The sequence below is a fragment of the Protopterus annectens genome, chromosome 9.part0, assembly GCF_019279795.1.
Source record: "Protopterus annectens isolate FY-2018-M chromosome 9.part0, PAN1.0, whole genome shotgun sequence".
Classification (NCBI taxonomy): Eukaryota; Metazoa; Chordata; order Ceratodontiformes; family Protopteridae; genus Protopterus; species Protopterus annectens.
The window spans coordinates 489,390,359-489,405,609 of record NC_056743.1 but is presented as its reverse complement, the minus strand read 5'-3'; the positions used below and the strand labels follow the sequence as shown (position 1 = coordinate 489,405,609).

General features: G+C 42.0%; 1 protein-coding gene across 2 annotated transcripts in view; it reads right to left on the bottom strand.

The window, feature by feature from the left end:
• Positions 1 to 15,251, bottom strand: part of ZMAT4 (zinc finger matrin-type 4) — a 2,083,697-nt gene that overhangs the window by 1,742,670 nt on the left and 325,776 nt on the right. The window lies entirely within an intron of this gene.

Sequence of the window (15,251 nt, the reverse complement as noted above, 5' to 3'; positions counted from 1 at the left end):
GGACATTTATATAAAAAAGAACACTCCTCAGGAACCCTATAAAACCTATCAGGCTTCTTAGGAGCAGGGGGGAGAGAGAATCAGGTGTCTGACAGGCATTAGAGAAAGCATCCAGTAAAGCAGCCAAGATAGGAAGAATAGCTGCAGATTTTGGAGAGTCCAACTGCAACAACTCATAGTACCTGTTATGGATATCAGAGACCTGAGTACAATCCCACTTAAAAAAAAAAAAAAAAAAAAAAAAAAAAATCCATCATCTTAGAGATTATGTCCCCAAAGTAAATTTCCTCCAAAGGAACATCAGGGCTAGTAGATTCCTCCTCCTCTGCCCACAGTCCAAAAGAGAAGGAATTTGAGTAGAATAAGTTAGCGATTCATCAAGAGAATCCTGTTCAACCTCAGAATAATCCTGGTCTCTAGGCCTTTTATGAAGAGTAGAGGACCAAGGAGAGGAGCAGGAACTGAAACCACATGAGGAGCCTTTAAGGATATTATGGCATAAAATAACCTCTGAGTAAAAGCCTGCCACTCGCTTTGTGAATCCCTAGAAGCAGACAAAACCAGTTTAATTTTTTTCTTTTTTTAAGGAAACATCCTGAGAAGGCTGAGATCCAGGAACACAGTCAAGAACCACAGCAGGAACATCTTCCCCAACTAGAAATTGAGGAACTCTTAGGCCCCTCAGAAAAAAATCAACTGTGGTTCCCTCTGAATGTCTAAGATGGATTTTGTGCAAAGCCTCTTAAGATGTGCTTGCCACTTGGATCCTCACCAGCCTCCAACATGGTTGTGGCAGACAAATCCAATAACACAGCTGGGCAAGCCTCCAGGTTCATAACCTCAGGAGAAACACCTGGCAGAGGCTGGACAGCAGAAGAGTCCAGATGTACCTTTTTCACCCTCTTCCGGCTGACCCTCAGTGGGAGATTCCTTCCATTGTATCTTCAGCGAGTAGCCTAACATGCTGGTTCTCAAGATACAAGGAAAGGGAAGAAAGACTACTGCGAAGGGTTTTCAGAACAAACGCCTGACAAATAGAACAAGATGTATGGTCATGAGAAGCACCTAAGAAAAAAAAGAAACTCATCATGGCAGTTTCTATGGGGAATCTGTCTCCCACACATGCATTTATCCTTCTTGGATGATATTAACCTCAAGGAACACACATAGCAAGAAACAAACAGAAACCCAATGGGGCACTTATCTTGCAAAAACAACAAATAGGCATAGAATGTCCCTGGTGAACAAAAATGCATTCAACTGGCAGAAAACCGAAGCACGTCAACAGACTGACATGTAAAAGATACATTCAGACTGGTGACAAATATGTTCCGTTTGGTAAGCCTGAATGTCACCTTTATGCCCTACATTATGCAGGGTGCGTATGGTGATTTTTGGCATACCTTTTAAATTCAGAAGTCTTTGGAAGAATGGCTGGACGTTGGGCTTCCGCTGTAGGGAATCTCCCATAAAGTTACGAATACTGCTTCAGTGAATGTAAGGACCTCTGCTGGTATATTATCCTGTGAACAGTTTGCAGTTCAATTTTTCAATTTGGGATGCCTGTTAACATTCCAAGGATCAGAACTATGATCCTTGGAATAGTGAATCACAAATTCAAGTCTCCCCTTGCATAATTGCTTTGATGGCAAAACACTAAGTTTCAGAAATCTTTATTGTGTTAGAACTGCAGTTTATTTTTCAGAGTTCTGGATCCCACATTTTTTACACTTTTGCACTTTCTATAGGGAACTTACAGATAGCCTATGATTTTATTTTGATTCTAACTCCAGGCAAGCTTTTGCATGTTCATACAATGATGCAGTCTATATGCAGAGCTAGCACAGAGTATGAAAAAAAAATGACCATGTGGTATGAAATGTACCATGTTTCATTAAACCATGCATTGGACTACAGTAGTAGACTATACTATGATTTATATGTCCAAGAAATCCTGTTCCTTGCAGCACAGAATAAATGCTATGATTATCCTCTGAAAATCCAAATCATTATCACAAGACAATATTAAGGAGCTTCTTAACTAGGACAGAGACACTTAACTCAACATTATGTAGATGAAAACACAATATATTAAATTATTGGACATCTGAAAGGATAACTTAGCTGAACTACAGTTAAATAGAAAACTTTGGAAATGAGTCTGTATCTATGATGGTCCCACAGCAGTGATTGTATGTCTATTGTAAAAGATGTATCCATTTTGTGATTATTGAAAGTAATGAAAACTCCAAAAACTGTTACTGAATGTAAAATATCTGCTCTAGCATTCAGCTCCAGACAACTTGCTAGGTTGGATTAAGTTAAAATAATTGCTCAGGAAATTTAAGAGACTGTTGAATACCACCCTGAGCTGTGGAGCAGTTTGGCATCAGAAATTCTCATTTTGCATGGTCTTATCCTATTTTATAAAATCCACCAAAAGGCCTACTATGACGTATCAGAGAAAGATGGTTAGACGGTACTGATCCAGTGACTTAAAGTTTCTTTCAGTGCAGAAGGGATAAATCTCCCAAAACAAATGACTCTGCTGGCATGCACTTGGAAACCATGTTGGTAGTGATTTCCTGCAGAAAACGGCAATTGCTGTTTTGTTTTGCATCAATTTGTAATTAGGACACTTGGCTCTTGAACAGTTAGATGTCCGCCATCTTTTGGTATATTATGCATATAGAGTCTGAGATGTTCACTGTGAGGGAAGCCAAAATAGTTGCTAAACACAAAACTAGGAATCAAGTCAGACATAAATTTATGAATGCCCATTAATATATCAAATGCCTGATTTAAAACATTTTAAAACAGTGGCTTGAACCTCATATAAACAATGTAAGTGAAATTCTGTAAATTGACACTATAGGTAAATGTAAAAGTGCACTCTCTGGTAACTTGAAATTGGTATCCCAGAGTGACCCTTCAGTTGATGGAGCCCCCGGTACAGTTAGTGACCTGGGCATTTGAGAAGCTGTCTGGCTAGGCATGAGAGTGACTATTTAATGCATCCCAAGAGGGGGTGTTGACACAATCAGGCTGCAAAAGCACTGCCTAGTGGGGGAAGGATGGTTAAAACAGCTCCTGCAAAATGGGACTCTGGGAGCACAAGCACCCTGTCTAGAAAGGGACATGTATGTTAACTGAAGGTTGTTTAATCAGGTGCCATGTAACAGTACTGGGTTGTTGAGAATCCTCTCCTGTCAAATTTGGATTTTCTCAGCTGATTTAGCATGGTCTGTTGGCTGTGCTTTCAACATAATTGACGTACCAGTTTTATTGCTTTTTTGTTTTTTCCTTGATTTTTTTTTTCATTGTTGTGGTGGATTTTTTCTCAGCATTATATGTTTTGTTTTATTTCAACAACATGTTAGAAATGTAGAGGAGAGATGCCTGTTTTGATCTATAAAGCATTTTATTTTCCTTCATATTTGTTAGATTCTTGAGTTGCTAATATAAATATGGGAATTGTGGTGCTGAGCTCTTCTAGGGCTTCAGTTATTTGGGAGTGATTATAGTGGCTTTTTTGTTTTGGTTTCTATTAAATGAAATGAATCTGAAGGATATTAGGGAAAAGAAGCAGCATGCTTACATACTGGGTCCAAGATAGCAGGTACTGCAATAAGTTCACAGCCAAAGTGGGGTGACACAAGAATATGGGGTATCTCCTGATCCCTGCAGAATGATGACCATGAGCTTATGTTTTCTCCCCCTCATTCCTATACCCTAGTGTGCAGTGGGAGGGGCTTAATTGTTGAAGGGGGAAAAGGAAATTGGATTAGAAGGAAGACAAAAAAAAGTCAGCAGTAATACTGAAAAGGAGGGGCAATGCCGCTTGCACTCGTCACCTAGATGAAATTTCTATTCAGAAGAAGGAAAAAAGCAAAAAAAAAAAGCCAGTTTTTATGCCAAAATATACAGTTACCACTAAGAGTTTTATGCATGAAAATGCATGTAAGACTGTTCTTTTTCATTGTGATTGCCTGTTGCACCAACAGAAACTTGGAGAAATCATTGGATGTCATGCTGCATTTAAATTGGAAAGATCATTCCCTGGGTATACGAAATCGTATGTCCCCAGAATGATACCACTACTATATAGTTTAGCTGGGGTAATGGCTGGCTGAGTTTGGGAAAGCAGTAGTAAGCTGTCAGCCCCCTATTAAATTATGGCAAAAGCATCTATTCAGAGCCTCCTTTGTGAAGCATACATTACAGTTCACATACAGCATTGTTGATTCTGTGGAAGTCTGTGTCAAGCTGCAAAATTGAATTTCTGAAGCTGGCCTTAGTTTATAAACATGCAAGTCTCAAAAAATCAGATGCAACAAATGGCAACAGCATTCTTTTTATGTTATTGAACAAGTGTAGCTACAAAAAAAAAAAAAAGCTTAGTGTAACAGAGTAAATGCATGGCATATTGATGCAGACTGGGAGTTTGAGTCACATTAAAGGTGGGAAAAGTTTTGAAATGATTTATTGTGGTCTCATCTTTTATATCACAAAAACCTGGCATTTTAACAGGGGTGTGTACACTTTTTGCATCCACTGTCTTTGTGTTTATGTATGTGTGTGTGTGTGTATGTGTATATATATATATATATATATATATATATATATATATATATATATATATATATAAAATACATTACTTTTCTTGAATAAATAATCTGTTAAATTTTTTATGATTATTTTTTCACAGACATAGTTTACATGGTTGTTTGAACATTACCTACAATTATCAGCTAATTGAATTTTTAAATTGATTGGATGAGCATGTGTATTTATTGGTGAACTATGAAAGTTTTTTTTTTTTAATCTGATGAAGTTCCATACTATTATTAAAGGAACAAAAGCACTTATTGACTGACATCTGTGTCTGCGGTGGTGTTATTCTTTACTTGGCACCAGTCTGTTTTGGGTTACTTTGGATTTAGTTATGTTTGTGTTACATACTTTGTAAGGCTGATAAGGAAAGTGAAGAGTAACAAATACTGACGTTAATATGTTTGCTGATATTGGGCAAAAGCTTCATATCATGAAGCAATGTAGACTATTTGTACTATAAGGCTTGTTAAATCTTTTAATGTTTTCGATATTGAGCATCAAAGCTGTACTAATTCATAACAATGACACACAGAGTCATGAAGTTAATTAAAAGAATTATATCCACAAATGGAAACATGTCACGGTGAAACTAAAAAGACAGCAATTTAAATTCAAAAGCAAAGACTATCTAGTAGAAGTGGAGTATTATCTGTAGAATTTTGAGGGTTATGCTCTTCTGAGGTAGAAAAGACGGTCATACTGGAGGTGAAAATGACATTTGCAGATCAAGGTGTTTTATTACCAGATGATCTGGGTCAATGGATTAGTATTTATTGCATAAATGCACATCCAAAAGTGCAGTACTGCGTATACCTGTAAAGGTAGCACATTTATGAATAAAGTGAACCTAAAGATGGGAAAATTAGCTAGTCAAAAGGTGATATTGGACTGTACCATTCACAAGTCATACATGCAAAGCTCATTTAAGGGCATGTTTTTGTTTTTGTTTGATGGAATTTGCCTTCCTCTTACGAGAACAGGAACATAAGAAAAATCAACTACGTTCCAGACATCATTGTTTCTTTACAGGTAGTACAGTAAGGGCATAAACATGCATTCCTGTGATGATCTGTCGAGAGCACAGACTGTCTTTTTCTGATAAGATTATGTAGTCAAAATAATTTACAAAATTGGCAAGTCCATAAGAGAGAGAGAGAGAGGCTGTTGACTGTCAAGTAACTTAGGCCATCAAGCTTCACAAAGAAGTGTTAAAAGCGTCAGGATAAGTGAGTCAAGAGCATTTCTTAGGGTTTTCTATTATATGTTGACATCCAATTTTTTTGTTTGGAGGCTGAGTTATACTGTTAAAACTGTCTACAAATAAAACCAGGTGACACCAGTAAAAGGACACTTATTGCTGGACAAGCCAGCCTGCAGTCTCCTACGCCATCTTTACTAATTTATACTGCTTCCACAGTTGCACAGCCATAGAGAAACAGTAAATACTGACAAGGATGAAGTACATATACAGAATGTATTTATTTATTTAACATTTTATGACCGGGAATGTCTGACTAGGAGAAAGCCTATTTTCTGTGGAGGCCTGGGGAGAAATGCTCCTAATGCATGTCGTTGGAATGTAGGAGGAAACCCAAGCGAACACAGGGAGGGCATACTGACTCTGCACAGATGGCTCCCCAGACAAGAAAGTGGAGAACCTCTTGCTGTGAGGTGAAAATGTTAACCACTGCACCACTGAGTATAATGTAATTATATTGTGATTCAGATAAATAAACATTGAAGAACTGCTTAAACTAGGGGACATGTGATCATAGAAACTACATTCTAGGAAATAATGTTTATTCAACAATACATCTGGTATGAATCTTAACTGCTTGACTTTCTACATTTAGCTACATTACTTTCTTAGGCCAGTGACAGTGCTGGCTTCCTTTCTCAAGAAGTTCACTGATGTAAATAAAGAAAAGTCTCAGTGATCTTTATGGTGTTCTACCAAGCTTGCAAAAAGCAACTGTGGACCATGGACTTCAAGCTGTCATAAGTAAGATCTGCTACATTCCTAAAGACATGACTTCAGGAATGTATCACACACCCAGAGGCACATAGTGCAAAGACTTAAGGGTGAGATTTACAGATTCTGAGAGGTACAGTTGTGTAAGTATACTTATCATAATGGTAGATGTTTGAATGATGACAGATGAGTATTCTAAGTTGTATGAGTTGTATCCTGCCAAGGATATAACAGCCGGCCAGTTTCCAAAGCTTCAGGGCTCCTTCCATGTGCCCAAACAGGTTAGCTTGAGATGAGCTGACTAAAAGTGTGGTTTGGGCAATAGGTCCTTCAGAGCTTTCCTGCCACTGAAGCATACCTCTCAACTGCCCAGATTTTTGAAGAATGTCCAGATTTGCCTTATATTTTTGGTCTGTTTCTCATAAAAATCTGTGGTTTTCCAGCAATTCACTAGGATTATCTGAGGACTGAAGTCACTAAATAATGACATACATTTCAGCTTCTGAGTTCATATTCTTCAGAAAAATGCACACAAAGACAAATCCTGTTATATCAACTTAAGTTTATAAGAGCAACCTTTAAAATCTATCCCTATTTTTGGGCCTTTGTCCTCCCATTATGTCATGGTTTGTCCAGATTTCTTGCACCAAGAGTTTGAAAGGTACGCACTGAAGAAGACACTCCTTGGCTGGTTTTCTGCAGAGAGTAATAGAATTTATCGAGCAAATAGTTTCTGTCCCTGACAAGTCCCATGTTTATCTGCATCTCAGAAAATGATAAAATTATAAAAATGCAATAATCTAGAGTCACTAAATATATTTTGTATCATACAAACAATAATAACTATTCTAGTATAACCATAGATGTGGTTTACACTTACTGCTGAGAACAAATTGTAACTGTGTGTATTTTAAAGATTCCCTGAACGGAGACATTGGGGTCATCACAGTTCTGCAGTTGCCAAACCTAGTTTATCACTACATACATAATACTCTGATGATGTGTCTCCTAATTAAAAAGGGAATCTGAAGCATTAATAGTTTATAAAAGCTTTGATTGTTAGATGTAGCATTCATCTGGGTCATGTAAGTGTATGATAACCGATGTGACATGCAGACAAATCAGGCTGATGCCATCTTTTGTGGAAATGAATACTTTGTGACCATAGCTGAAAACAAGAAATTAATAACATTTTATATTATATGACTTTGCATGCTTTCTTTGGTAGAAACTTTACTTGTTCTCTGCAAAAAGTCATTAATGAATACTATTTTTTATCAATATAAAACTTTTGCTTTATCATAAATTAAATCTTATTTCATTTACTTTTTTTCTCCCTAGACTTAATCTAGAGACAGAAAACGCCAAATGCTGTGTATAAAATCTTTAAAGTGAACAGGGATATTTCCTTTTTAATATTTTATCCCCATGTATATAAATAACTCAGCATTATGTAAATTGTAAAACATCTGAGACTAAAGCAAGGCAGTATGGTGCATGCTAAAAGTCAGACATATTAACGACGACTGCAAGATGATCATACTCAGGCTGTAGCTAGACCATCAAATCCACTCCTATATCACCACACACACACACATATCAATCAATGGTAGTATAAAACAAGCCGATCAGAATTTCTAGTGAAGTGAATCTAGACTGTTGTGCAGTCATGGCAATAACCGATTTCACAAGCAAGGAAAGGGCAGAGCACCAGTGAATGGCGGTCTGTTTGCTATCAACATGCACTTTATGGCACTATGTTATATGCACAAACCATTAAACTATCACTATAAGGAACTTAAATTTAACGGATACACAAATGCTGACAGAGCCATGCCTTACTCACTGGAGTGTCTTTCAAAATGATTTCCCTAGCATCTAGTTTGCCATCCCCATGTAACCTTGGACAGGATTCACAGATATTTTGCACATTAGCACTGGCAGTGATACATAGGGTGTGGGTGATTCAGGAACAGATTTAGCACATCAGCACAAGCAGAAAATCATTCAGCACGCAATTAATGCAGTCAACCACATAAGGAGAATGAAATGAAAAATCTTGTATAAATGAAGTACACAGATTATGTAATGGCCAGATTAAACATGGTCTAACAATTCAGAAAGGTATAAAATGGGTGCACTGTTGTGTAGTGCAAACTTACACCAATAAGACCCAAGTGTTCAGTGTATAGGAGACTGAAGATGTTAGGAGTAGCAGCAACTATATTAGAACAGCACATGTTGCGGTTATAAGAGCCAGAACCTGTGATGTGGGTGTCATCTCTGCTACCACAGAAGGAACAGTCCCTAGCATACACATCACCACTTCACAGGCCAGCGAGTACTGGACTGTTACCATGTGGACAGGGAGACCTAAATGTTAAATTGTCACCCACAGATGGAATTTGAAGGGGTAATGTGTGGATCCCCCAACCCACTGATAAATGATTAATGCTAAAGATACATTTAAGTTAAATGGACCTTTCACTGTCCTATGGGTGACACGAAGAATATTGTGGGCTTCAGTCTCAGTCTTGCATGTCTCACATGAGTTCTTTGACACCATGCTGCAGTATGTGGAGAACACATATCTGGTTTCTCAGTACTGCAAGGGAGAGAACTTCTACTATGCAGACAATGTTAAGTTGTCTATCTCGCCTTCATTCTTGCTGGATGGGTTCGGAGCCGATCCTCGGCTCCAGCTCTGCCAATACTAAAGCTCGAGAGCTAATTCCACTGGCTCGAGGCTCCCACTATATCCCTCAATGCTAGGCGGTAACTACTCAGATCTTGTTTGCCGCTTAGCTGATGAGGTGCTTTTCTACCAGCTCTGGCAGGTTCGTGGAAAATATTTTCTATTTTCACAAATCTTTAGACCCCTATTATTTACCTTAGTATAACTTTTAGTTTTAATTCTAAATTTCATTAGATCGACCCTCTTTTGCCCATAATCCTTCCTTTATTCCCCTTTAACTTTAGGCCTTAGGCCCCCTTCCCCTCTCTCCAAGTCCTTTAGTGTGACTGGAAATTAATATTTTTTTCTTAAAGGCCTGTGTGTGTGTGTGTGTGTGTATGTGTGTGTGTTTTTTTTCTTAGGCCTTTAGTATGTCTAAGGACTCCAAGGTCTCAGGCTTCAAGAAGTGTGACTCGTGCTGTCAGAAAATGTCTCTGACAGATGGTCACACTTCTTGTGTGTATTGCCTGGGACCTTTGCACCTGCAGGACTCGTGCTGTGTGCCATGGTTTCAGTCCTAGAGTCCTACAGGAACGCAAAAATAAATTGATTTTGTGTGGCTTGTTAAAGCCTGAAAGCCTCCCGACCCAGTCTGTGTCGGGGAAGCCTTCTAAGACTTCCAGACAGTCGGCTCCGGCTTCTGAGCTGTCCTCTGGAAGCATCAAAACTGCTTCGACATCGACTCCAGCTGGAGCCAATGTTTCCAAGCCTCATACTGTTTCCTCGGCTCCAGCTGGAGCCGAGGCTGATAAGACTCAGTTGGCTCCGATACTCTTATTGGAGAAACCTTCGAGGAAGAGGTCTAGGTCCCCCTCCATCGGCTCCATTCACTCAGCACCGGGATCCCCTCTTCTTTCGGAATGGAGCCATAAATCGCATTCCTCACGGTCTTCCAGGCTGTCTGAACACGATTTACAAAGGGTAGTGAGTAGACTTCTCAAGTCCAAGGCACTGGCCCAAATGCTGCATAGCCTGACTCAACAGTCAGCGGCTATTTCTGTCCCTCAATGTGTTCCTCCTCCGACTCCTTTGAGCTCGGAGCCGGGGCTCATCGGAGACATGACTGTCGGCACGTTGGAGCCGATACCTTCCTTTTTGGCTCCGTCGTCTGCTCCGATCTCCTCTTTGGAGGGATCTCGGCGCCGAGCTTCCCTCATCGGCTCCGAGGGGGCAAGTGGCATTGGACCCTTGTCCGACCCCGCTCTCCCTCTCGGGGCTTTGGCGCTGGTGAGTTCGGCTCCGACATCGGCCTCGGAGCTGTCCCTGTTGGTGCCGGGGGGGTCCTTGTCTCTTCAGAGCGGGGACCTCCGGCCTTGCCCGATAGGGGTGCCTTTGAGGTCATGCGGAGTGTGCTAGAACCAGTGTCTGCTCCACAGTCGGCTCCGTCAGCCTCTCCATCTTCAGTGCCTGCGGTGATTTCTACCCACCCCCTTGCATCAGACCGCAGAGAGCCAACTCCTCCAGTTTCCCCATTGGGAATTTCCTCCTCTTCCGAGGCCTCTCCTGACCCAGTAGGAGAACCCCCTAGGAAGGGGCAGTGTAAGAGGAAGCACATTGACTCCCCTGAGTCTATCACCTCTGACACTGACTTAGAGGAATCTGAAGGTTCCCCTCGATCCCCCTCTGAGGATGTCTCCTTTGCTGACATCCTTGAGATCCTAAAACAGAGGGGGAACTGGCCAGCCCTTAACCCTTCAGAGGATGAGTCAGTGTACTTTGAGGAGTTCGGCTCTCGCCCTACCACCTCCTGGGTGTCCCCTCCCTTTGACTCCCTTATGGAAGTGGTGGCAAGGAAGGCCCCTGATTCAGTGGAACCCACCCCAAGGAGGCCGTCAAAAGTTTATTACTGCCCCTAAAGATTAAGACTTTTTATCTAAAGGTGTCCCCGTCAATGCCATGGTGGTGGCCGCGGCCACTAAGAAGTAGTTAGCCGATCCTTCAGTACCTGTCCACCCTCCTAATAAGGAAGACGTCAAGGATTCCAGGTGTTTCCATACTTAGATGACTGGCTCCATGGACAGGTACGGTAAGCGGATGTTCTCATCAGCGACCTTTTCGATGCGGTCGCTGAACTACTTATGTCACTTCACTTGTCTCCAGAGAGATTTACTAAAGGATATGGGTGAAGTGATAAAGGATCCAACAGCTGAGGGGTTCCAAGACAGAATGAACTCCCAGTTGGCAACCCTGAACTCCATCATTAACTGCTCCATGCGGCTCATCTCATATGCTGCAGATGGGGTGAGTAGAGCCGCAGGCACAGGCGTTGCCTTATGACGTCATGCCTGTGCAACTTTGCGGACCCTTTCAAGGCGTCCTTCACCAATTCCCCCTTTGATGGATCATCCTTGTTTGGTCCTCAGGTGAAGGATACATTGACTAGGTGCGAGGTGGAAGGTAAGACTCTCTCTGCCATGGGAGTCTATTTTTCTACCCCTTCTAGGCCTTATCCCAAAGGTCAGAGGGGAGGGAAAATGTGGTTCTGCAAACAAACCCAGGGAGTCTCATCTGACGCACAAGGTCGATTCCCCTCTAGAGGCAGAGGGGGGAATAACAATAGGCACCACCCTAGAGGCAGAGGAGTTCCACAAAATCAGGGTAGCAGAGAAACTTTCTCTGATAAACCCTTTCAGCATCCCTGAGGAGCTGCCCAGCTATCCACCTTCGGAGGCAGTCGGGGGAAGATTATCCCTGTACCCAAAAGCCTGGCTTTCCCTTACACAAGACAAATGGGTACAGTCGATCATATCCGAGGGTTACAAAATTCTCTTTATTCACATTCCATCCCAACCCAAAGGATCCCTTCCAGATGTTCCACCCAGTCTAAGGGAACAAGCAGCACTAGAAATTTCAAAGCTGCTATCAAAAAGAGCTATCCAATCAGTCCCAGCAGACCAACAAGGATCCAGAATCTACTCCAAATTCTTTTTGGTACCAAAAAAAACAGTGGACTGGAGACCCATAGTGGATCTCAGCAACTTAAACAAGTATGTCAGAAAAACAAAATTCCGGATGGTCACGCTACAGTCCATTCTACCCTTCTTGGGTCAGGACAATTGGATGTGCTCGATAGATCTTCAGGACGCGTACTACCATATCAAGATGGACAGACGCTCCAGGAGATTTCTCCGCTTCATGCTGGGAGCCAGTCACTACCAGTTCAGAGCCCTGCCCTTTGGTCTCACTACAGCCCCCCGAGTGTTTACCAAATGCATGGCAGTGGTCGCGGCTCACTTGAGACGTCAAGGATTCCAGGTGTTTCCATATTTAGATGACTGGCTCCTTACTGCCACCACCAGACATCAACTACTTCTATCCAGAGACTTCACTATCCAAACTTGCCAAGCTCTAGGCATTTCAATAAATTTCGAAAAATCTGCCTTGTCAATCTATTACCTTTATAGGTGCCACCTTAGACACACTCAATCATTCAGCCAGACTTACAGAGCAAAGAGTGTCAGACGTCCGCAAGCAAGTTTACCTTCTCTTACAATGCAACAAAGTCAAAGCCAGACTAGTTTTGAAGGTATTAGGACTCATGGCAGCAGCTATCCCCCTTCTCCCCTTAGCTCGCTTCCACATGAGGATCCTCCAATGGATGCTGTTTACTCAGTGGTCCTTCCAGCAGCTCCCGATGTCCCACACCATATTGAACTCAATCATGCAAGAATCAACTGTCTTGGTGGATCACATCACCTTCTCCAAAGAAGACCTTTCACTCATCCCCCCCCCAGTCGCCACGTTGACAACAGACGCCTCCCTGATCGGGTGGGGGGGGCATTATCAGGGCAGGACAGTCCAGGGCATGTGGCAACCTTTTGAGTGCCACTTGCACATAAATGTCTTAGAGATGAGAGCAGTGCTTTTAGCGTTGCAGGCCCTTCATGACTCTCTTCCCACAGGGACTATTGCAATTCAGACAGACAACATGTCCGTAGTGTGGTACATCAACAAACAAGGCGGAACCAGATCATACCCCTTATGTCGAGAGGCACTCAGACTTTGGCAATGGGCGATCTCTTCTCAGCATTTTCTGGTAGCAACGCACATTCCCAGGAAGTCCAACGTGATTGCAGACAAGTTGAGCAGGGCAATTCTCATGCCGCACGAGTGGTATCTGAAGAAATCAGTACTGGAAGAAGTGTTCCAAAGATGGGGCCAGCCTTGCTGCGATCTTTTTGCTACTCCCCAAATCAGCAAGTGTCACGACTTCTTCACTCTCTTCCTGTTACCAGGCCATCCCACCAGAGACGCTCTAGTCCACGATTGGCCCCGGGGACTTCTGTATGCTTTTCCCCCTTTTCCACTGATAACTCAACTAATTCAGAAAGCCATCGCTTTGAGAGTGACAATGATCCTCATTGCCCCTTACTGGCCTTGACAGATATGGTTTCCGTTCCTTCATCGTTACCTTTTGGAGCAGCCTTGGCATCTGGACCCAGTGCCAGATCTGTTGACCCACCAATCGGGCCAGCTGCACCAATCTCTTCATTCTCTCAACCTCACAGCGTGGTTTCTCCAATTCCGACCTTAGCCAGGCTTCCCTTAATATCTCACTCAGTCCGAGATATCTTGATAGCCTCTCATAAATCTTCTACCCGGAAGATTTATAATAGCAAATGGAAATGCTTCTCCTTTTGGGCAACATCAAAAAATATAGATCCCTTCACTGCACCCACCCAGTCTATTCTAGACTTTCTAGCAGAACTCTTTCATTTAGGCTCTTCTTCATCTAGCATTAGAGTTCAACTGGCTGCTATATCTAATTATCATGTAGGTGTCTCGGAGTCTAGCATCATGGCTCACAAGCTCTGCAAAGCCTTTTTAAGGGGCGTTTTTCTTCTCAAACCTCCAATCAGAGATCCCCCACCTCAATGGGACCTGAACTTGGTTCTGGCATCCTTAATCCTTCCCCCTTTCGAACCAGCGGCTTCATGTTCTCTGAAGTTGCTTTCATGGAAGACACTCTTTCTGGTAGCCATAACTTCAGCGAGAAGGGTATCTGAACTCCATGCTCTGTGCAGTCGTCCTCCTTACTTAGTGTTTCACAAAGATAGGGTATCCCTCCGTACTAATCCATCCTTTTACCTAATGTTTCCTCTCAAACAAACCTAAACCAAATAATTGATCTCCCCGTCTTTTTCCCTAACTATTCCAACAGGTTGGAACAAAAGCTACATTTTCTGGATGTTCACCTCCAACTTAGATATTATTTGGACAGGACTAAACAATTCAGGAAATCTGATCAGCTTTTTCTATCGTATGCGGAAGGGAAATTGGGCCTTCCAGTTACTAAAGTATCCCTTTCAAGATGGCTTACCTCTACAATTACCTTCATCTATGAGATCAGACATCAAAAACTACCTTCAAGACCTAGAGCTCATTCAACTAGGGCATTAGCTACATCCGTAGCTTTTCAGGATAGGTTGCCAATAGATTCCATTTGTGCAGCAGCCACTTGGGCTTCTCCTCATACCTTCATTTCACATTACAAATTCGACATGGCCTCCAGAAACCATGCCAACTTTGGTTCCACTGTTCTCAAGAGTCTGTTCCGATAGGCCAGCCAGGATAAGGTGCTAGGGACGCGGTCCCATCCAGCAAGAATGAAGGCAAGATAGACAACTTAACATTAAGAAGTTATATACCTACCATAACGTTCCATGTTAGTTGTCTTCTTCTCGCCTTCTTTCTTGCGTCCCACCCTCCTTCCCCCAAGCCTGGACAAACCAATAGGATTTCATTTTGTGATATTCCTCTGGAAGTTTTTCATTCCCACACGTTCTACACCTCTATTTCCCCTTTTGTTAGGTATGGGATACCTTACACTCAGGTTTATATAGAGGTGGGTTACCTTTCTCCATACTATGGAGACTAGTATTGCTTGGTCTAGCTATCAAACGAGATCTGAGTAGTTACCGCCTAGCATTG